Source organism: Dipteris shenzhenensis, chromosome 7 (genome assembly GCF_047967505.1).
Source record: "Dipteris shenzhenensis isolate YYH24624 ecotype China chromosome 7, Dip_SZ_1.0, whole genome shotgun sequence".
NCBI classification, from domain to species: Eukaryota; Viridiplantae; Streptophyta; class Polypodiopsida; order Gleicheniales; family Dipteridaceae; genus Dipteris; species Dipteris shenzhenensis.
Window position 1 is genome coordinate 32,752,820 of NC_141602.1, and position 7,372 is coordinate 32,760,191.

The 7,372-nt window shown below is 45.1% G+C and overlaps 1 pseudogene; it reads right to left on the bottom strand.

Annotated features, from left to right (window-relative positions):
- Positions 1-2,563: 2,563 nt before the first annotated feature.
- Positions 2,564-4,328, bottom strand: LOC147900241 (U-box domain-containing protein 25 pseudogene; annotated as a pseudogene).
- Between the last annotated feature and the right edge of the window lie 3,044 nt (positions 4,329-7,372).

Consider the following 7,372-nt stretch of genomic DNA (forward strand, 5'->3'; position numbering starts at 1 on the left):
TTGCATATACTTCGCCATGTATGTCATTTTGTATATCCGCTCGTTTGAGCGATTTTGTATCACTCTTTTAGAAAGGGTAATTTTGTAACAAACAATGTTGTATATGTTCGACATGTATATGCTTTTGTTTCTCGATCATTTCATTTTGAGCGATTTTGTATCACCCTTTTCGCAAGGGAAATTTTGTAATAAAAAACTTTTTTTTTGTAATTACAAAAAAAAAACATTAGTGGGGCAAAACAGGGCTTGCTATGGCCCTGTTTAGCCCCACTAATGCTTTTTTTTTAGTTCTGTCAAACCAGTGTCACTATATAGCGACGATTATCAGTGTCGCTATATAGCGATGTTTATCAGCGTCACTATATAGCGACGGTTTATAGCGACCCTTCTTTTTCGACGCTTTTAATGACTTTAATAACGACATTTGCGCCCGTTTAAAAAAAAAAATAATGTAAAAAGCGTTGGTATTTTCATCGAAAAAGGGCCTATGCCTTGTAGTGATATATTCTTTTACTACCCAAAAGCCACCATGTGAAAGCCTTCAAAAAAGGAGAAAATCGATACACCCTATTCATGCTTTCACCCATTTGAAAGTTCACAGGATGCATGGGACTTCGCTATGGACGATAGAGAGTCATTTGATGCTTCCTTGGACTAAATGCTGAATTATATCCAAATATTTTCAAATGACCAATATTATCCACATGATCCACAATTTATCTTCTCAAGGGGGCCACTAAGAAATATGTAAGATAGCACATGCAATCAATGGAAAAGGTTTAATATTTTTATGGAGTTACAAAAAATATACATACATAAGGAGTTTTTAAATTCAAAGAGTGAAAATTTTCATACATAAGGGATACTTTAATCATCTCAAAACTTACAAAATGTGTGTATATAGGCTTTAAAAATCCATAGGTAGGGGGTTTTCTTAATACCCCTTGATCACACGTGTTATATGGGGTTTTTAAATAATGGCTCCCTCAGGTTTATCTTTCAAACATCATGTTAAATGAAGTCTAGCTCTTTTTATCGATGTTTTTCTCAATGTAGTCATGAAAGGTTTATTCTAGCAACACTTTCGACCTTTATTTTGATGCTTAGTTCAACGTTTATATTGATGCTTATATTGCCAAAAATATGAATGCTTAATTTGACACCCATCAAAATAAAAAATTATTTTGACCTTTTACATTTTCTAAGTAAGAAATGCCAAAATTAATAATGTTTTATAGTAGTGGTAAAATTCTGGTCAGCACTTTTAACTCTATCTCTTCTATGACTAAAAGTACTATTACATTTCGATGGTATTGATTGTATATAAAGCAAGACTGTGGTATTGATGGCATCAATAGTGCCTATGCTGCTATGCAACTGGGTCCAAAATGCATGGTTTGTCATACCCCCATCATAGATGACTGCATGATCGGATGGCCTCCGTGCTACCACCCTGTGCACGTTTTTTGCTTTAGGGTGTTTGTGCATGCAAGATCGCTATGTAGAGAATGCCACTTGCCATTGCCTTGGTCATGGATAGATCAAATGTGTCTGCCTGCTATAGCTATCTATGACAAGAAAGTAGATGCTGCAACTCAATTTGCCATTTGGGCAAAAATACAAAACACAAGGAGCTCAAATTGAAGAAGGCAGCTTGACTATGACGAAAAGAAGCCTGAAGGGAGGAACGAACCCCTTCAGGAAAGGAGCAAGAAGAGCCGAGCCTGCAACCAGGAAGCTCAAATCAAAGAAAGAGGAAGTGACATGAAGGGAGGGGCTGGTTTCTTTTGCATATATAGCATTACTTACATGGAAAAGTCCCATAAATTCAAGTTCATAGAAAGATGTCCGCTTTGGCTTTCCCATCCTTCCATGCCCATGCTTCTAGATCTCCTTTCTCCTCCCTTCTGAGCTTTGGATCATTTCCGATCACAATTCGCCATAGGATTTGCTCTCTCCTCATCTCTCTCCTCCTCTCTCATGGCTTTGCATCACAATTTGCCATAGAGCCTTTGCTTTTTCAAGGTTGAACTAGTTATCTCCATTGCAACTATCAAAAGGGGGTGTGTGGAAGATTCAAGGTTGAACAAGTTATCTCCATTGAAACTATCAAAAGGGGGTGTGTGGAAGATTCATATAATAGAGACGAGGGCGTTACAATTGATTTGCATGTAGGAGGGCCGTTTAAAACAACGTTTCATATCACAAGACTGCTCCAATTGACATTTTTCTGGTATTCTATGTACACACCACTGCTTACACAGGTGAAATTGATTAAAAAAGGAAACGATTTCTGTTCGTCCTGAAATCGTTTAATAACTTTGGTTGTTCTTATTTCGATTGCGAGAATTCCAGTTTCTTTCGTATGAACAAAATAAATTGGACAATGCGACAAAGTTCGCTTACGATCCCTCTGATGCCCTCGTGGATTCTTGTGCTTGAAACAGGAATGCAGACTCTGGATGTTATAAAAATTGGAGAGGTGAAGAGAGAAGACAGCTGCAGCAATGGATTTGAGACATTGAGATGCGAAGAGAAACATACCATTTTGGATGCTCTTTTTTTCCGTTTTTGGTTAATACACAAAACTGTTGCAGCATGTGATCAGAGTTTAAGGGACCGATCTGAGTAGCGATCAGAACTTAAGAGCCGATCTTCGTTGCTGATCATCGTCTAAACTATTGTGGCTAACCGCAATTGGCTCTCGAAGGGCATGTTACTACAATATTATCTCGTCGATCTACTTGATGACTATGTACACAAATTTGCAGTTGTGCTGCAGCTTTGAGGTTCACCGTTCCTATGATCGCTATTTTGTGAGGAAGGTTTTCAACATTCATACAGAGTCCTGCACGGACAACGGAGATTTGAATGATCAGATTTCTTCGCTGCTTGTGCACACATTGTCCCCCGCGAAGTCTGAGAATAGGCGAAGCAGATCTTTGGCCTTCTGCTTCGTCCTTTGACTGCAATCCATCTGCATCAGGACCAGCAGCCTCTTGAAGGTACCCAACTGAATGGCTTCCTGAAGAATTTCTTCATTCGAGGAGTGGATGCACACCGACCACAGCACCCCTACCGCGTGCTCCGTTGTGCTCTCGGACACCACCAACAAGCATTTCACCACGCCGGCTATAGTCAGTGCGTGCCCGCTAATTGCAGCTCTACCCTCCGCACATGCTGATAGCACGTCTAGCAGAGCCATCACTCTCTCGGCCATTCCCCTTTCGGCTCCCGGTAGTAGCTCTACTAGCGTAGGCACCACGTCCATCTCCACAATCATGGTCCTCGTCTTCAAGGGCTGGCTGAGCGCCAGCAAAGTCTTCAGGCCTGCTTTCACTGCGTTTGGATATAAGTTCTCCTTCAAGAGCGTGATCAATCCTCGGATGATTTCCTCGTCTGTGCCGATCGTTGCTTTTGTGGATCTGTCAACCGCTAGCGTTTCCAAGAGCTGGGCTGCGTTGACGCGAGCATCTACGTTTCCCCTGAGAAGAAGGCGCGAGAATAACCTGAGCTGCGGTTTCTCCAACAGTACCCGTCGAGAAGAATCGTTTAGGGAGAAAAGGACCAATATGCCGATGGCTTCCTGGATGATCTCTACGAACTTCGAATCCGAACGTAACCGATCCGAAGTGATAAGATCAAGCAGAACTGCAATCGCGCCTGCCGTCTCGATGCACCTCCTGTTCCTCTCGCTCTCCTTTGCCAGGGCTCGTAAGGCCTGCAGAGTAGCCAGTCTGCCATTCCCGGAAGATATGGCCTGCATCATCAACCGTACCTGCTGAGGCTCTACAGGGGGCCTGGGCGTGGGGATCCGCTCGATACCGTAGGAAGGATTAGCGATGCACCATTGCTGGATCAGGCGTCTAAGGACGTGATTTGGGGTGAGCTCCTGGGAATCGAGGACGCTCATGGTGGCAGGGCAAGTGTTGTGGCCTTGGTCGAGCCATTTCTCGATGCTGGGGCGGTCGTAAGTGACGCCTGTGCAGAGGCTAACGGGGTCACGCATGAGCTCGAGGGAGATGGGGCATTTGAAGAAGGAAGGGACGGCCTCAGGGGAGAGGGGGGGCATATTTGGGAGCTGTGAGTTGTGTAAGGAGTGCTACGACGGTTTTGAGCTAAGGATATTGGAAAGGTTGAATTGATCGATGCTTTGAGGGGAGAGAGGGTGAAGATTTTGGGTGATTGACGATGTTGTGAGATCAGAGAAGGAGCAAAGCTGTGATTGCTCGGGAAGGATGGAAGGTTGCCTGTGGCGATGGATTAATGGTAGCAAAATATAAGGTGGATTGAGTGAAGAGGGACGATCAAAGGAAGATTTCTTTGGATTGTCGATCCGAGAGAGAAGGAGAAGATGACGGAGAGAACGTGGGTGGGCAGCTTCATATAAGAGGCGACGGTCGCCGGAAGGCAATTTCGTCAACGAACGAACCGTCCGTCGACGTCCGCAACAACCTGATCAAAATTCAAGGTGCGACAAATTCAACGTGAGGCCACACCAACGGTAGCATGGCAGGACACGTGGACGGTGGAGATGGAAAGTCAACAAGTACGTAGACGCTAGCAGGGGGTTGAATTTTCCCGGCAACGGAATCCAGAGTGGGCGGGTGGGGATCGGGCCGCGAGGCGTGCTTGTCGGAATGTGCGGTAGATGGGGCCACGGTCGCCGTCGATCCTTCTGGAAGAGGCGACGTGGCGGAATACGTGACGAGATTCTAGCCGTCCACGCGTCCAGTAACCGACTCCACTGTTATTCTACGCGGGCGGGTGGTTCTGGCCGAGTCCCAGAATTGAAACCGGGCGTACACGCAATGGGCGTTGATTTGCTGTTTCTAAGCTGGCGGCAAAAGCTAAAATTGACGGCGACCGCCAAATGTAGAACGTCGGAAGCTCGGTTTTCTTTAATATTTCAGGCCGGTATCTTGGGCGTAAAAAGCTTGACCGACTTTTTTGGAGAAATTCGGGGCCCCGCGCGTGGCCTGCCGTTCAACTTCGCACCCGCTTTTTCCAACTCGTACTCCCACGTCATCAACGAGGACTCCGAGGTCTCCACTCTATCGTCACAAGGCCTTTGCTCGACTTCCATGATCCATCTCGCCTTCCTTGAAGCCTCTGATGCTTTCTGTTTCCCCGCGATGTGCCCTCACAGAATTGGAGGCCAAAGTCCCAAGACAATCGAGGAGCGTATACGGATTTCCGGATATTCCCAGAAATTGGCAAGTCCTGGAAACATACAGCTTACAGTCTCTCAAGAGAAGTCTCTTGCGTCCTGACCAGAGACTTCATGGACTCCGGAGGTTTCTAGAATTGGCCGAGTCGTGCAAACAAACAGTGAGGTCGCTCTTCTGGGACCGCCAACACATTGGCGATGGGTAACATTCTCACATTCTCTCTCTCTCTCTCCCTCGATAATGTCTTTGCATTTCTTCCGCAACCCATTCAAAAGTAAAAGGTAAGCATTTCGTTTTCCCAATGCTCGGTCAGAAATGTCGTTGCGTTTCGTTCGCAACCCATTCAACCGTAACAGGTTCGCCCTTTCTTACTATATGTTGATGCCCCGCATCTAGCGTTCAACCCCATGCCCATCGCAACACGTTGATGGGACATATTTCTCTCAACGTGCACCACACGCTACCGGTTCATTCTCACGGTTTAGTCACCGTTTCCTCTGCTTCATTTAATTGCGCCCAAAGAAAGGAGTTAGCACCGCCTGTGGCCATTTGATGCGGGAGACGCTAGGCCCAATTTCGTGAACGAGAGGAGCCAAGTTGGGCTCAGCAGCCATTGTGCTTGCTTCATCTGCAGTGGCTTCACCGCCACCATCAGGGCCTTTTCACTATGCTCATTGCTGCGGGCACGATCATCTGGGGAGCGAGCGAGGAAGGCTGAGGCAATCGATCTATAAGAGTGGGGTGTTGATCGCAAGTCCTCGCCGAAGCCCCGTACAAATCATCGGATCGTTCAGGCATGTCCTTCATCGTCTCCTTCGCATCATTAAAGTACCCAAGTGTCCCTCTTGCTCTTGCCTTTTGATGCCGAATTGTCTTTGTTGCGTCACAAACACACGACTTTGCGATCTTTACCGGGAGCGCAAATGGTGTGGATAAGGGCTAAATCACCGAGCTAGGAAGGGATCTCGATTCTCCATAACTAGCCCACCGTAGAGCGTTGGGCGAAAGCAGGGAGGTTAACTCAAACAAGCGCATACTCGAAGACAAGTGTGCGGAACATGTATTCAGGGAGACGTTTCTCCCTGTACTTTATCTCTACGAGCTGCTACGACGGCATTGAAGCTTTTTAATAGGTCTGAAGGTTGGGATCTAAGGTTACCTTGAAATGGGTCTTAAGGTTGGGATCTAAGGTTGTGTAATTTCAAGAGCTCTTGCAGTATACCTACATAGGATCACCAAATGGGTAGATCTTATATTTCTCACCTAGGGTCCAAGCTTTAAAAAGTGACGTCCCAAAGCTTTGGCTTGTTTAATAGATCTCTCACATCATAAATCTCTTCTTGCACGTAGACATTGGATCTTGCAAATTGAACCTTGGTTAGAAAAAGAATCAACTTATAGCTGCATTGAAACTTCAATCACCCATTATATGCACATAATTTTAAGGGCAAACAATGACTAACTATATTTATGAATCCCCCAATTTATGAATGATCTTAACAGCCATGTCAAAGTATGCATCATTGAAAATTATTAATAGTGACTTGCCATCCAACTCTAGGGTGCATGCTTCAAGTTGCTTTTGGAAGCTCCTTAGGTGATCATGCTTTACCTACGTTCTACTTCCTTCTCCACTCATCCAAGGCCAAACCAAAGTCGTCGTAACCTTGCGACACAGAGCAATCCCATTAAAGTCAATTAAACCCTCGTTAAACCAGAAGCTTGAATAGGCTTGCCTCTCATCCTCTCTCGCATGGACTCTTCCGTAATTGTTGCATCTACTTCCCTCTCACTTTTTGTCGCCTCCCAGTCTACCTCCTATCTTCTTGTTTTGTAATATATTCTAAGTCATTATTGGGATTCTCCTAAGGTCCAAACTTCCTTTTGATGTGCTTGGCACCACCTTTGTAGGATCTCCTTTCTTCTTTTTGTTGTTCTTTGTCAGTGGCAATCATCCCCTTCAACTGCACAATTCCTTCAATCCATGAAAGATCAAGCCCAAGCTTTCATGGTTGTCAAAAAGACTTATGTAAAGCTCGGCATCATTTGAGCAATTAGTAATCATTGGAGATCCTTTTGGGTAGTTTTGTGAATATCTCATGGCACCCAGTTTCGATTAGCTCAAAGGGTTCCTTGACCTTGGTGCCCAATTTTTTGTACCCGCCCTATCGCATACCAAAGTCAATTTCTCAGGCATTTAT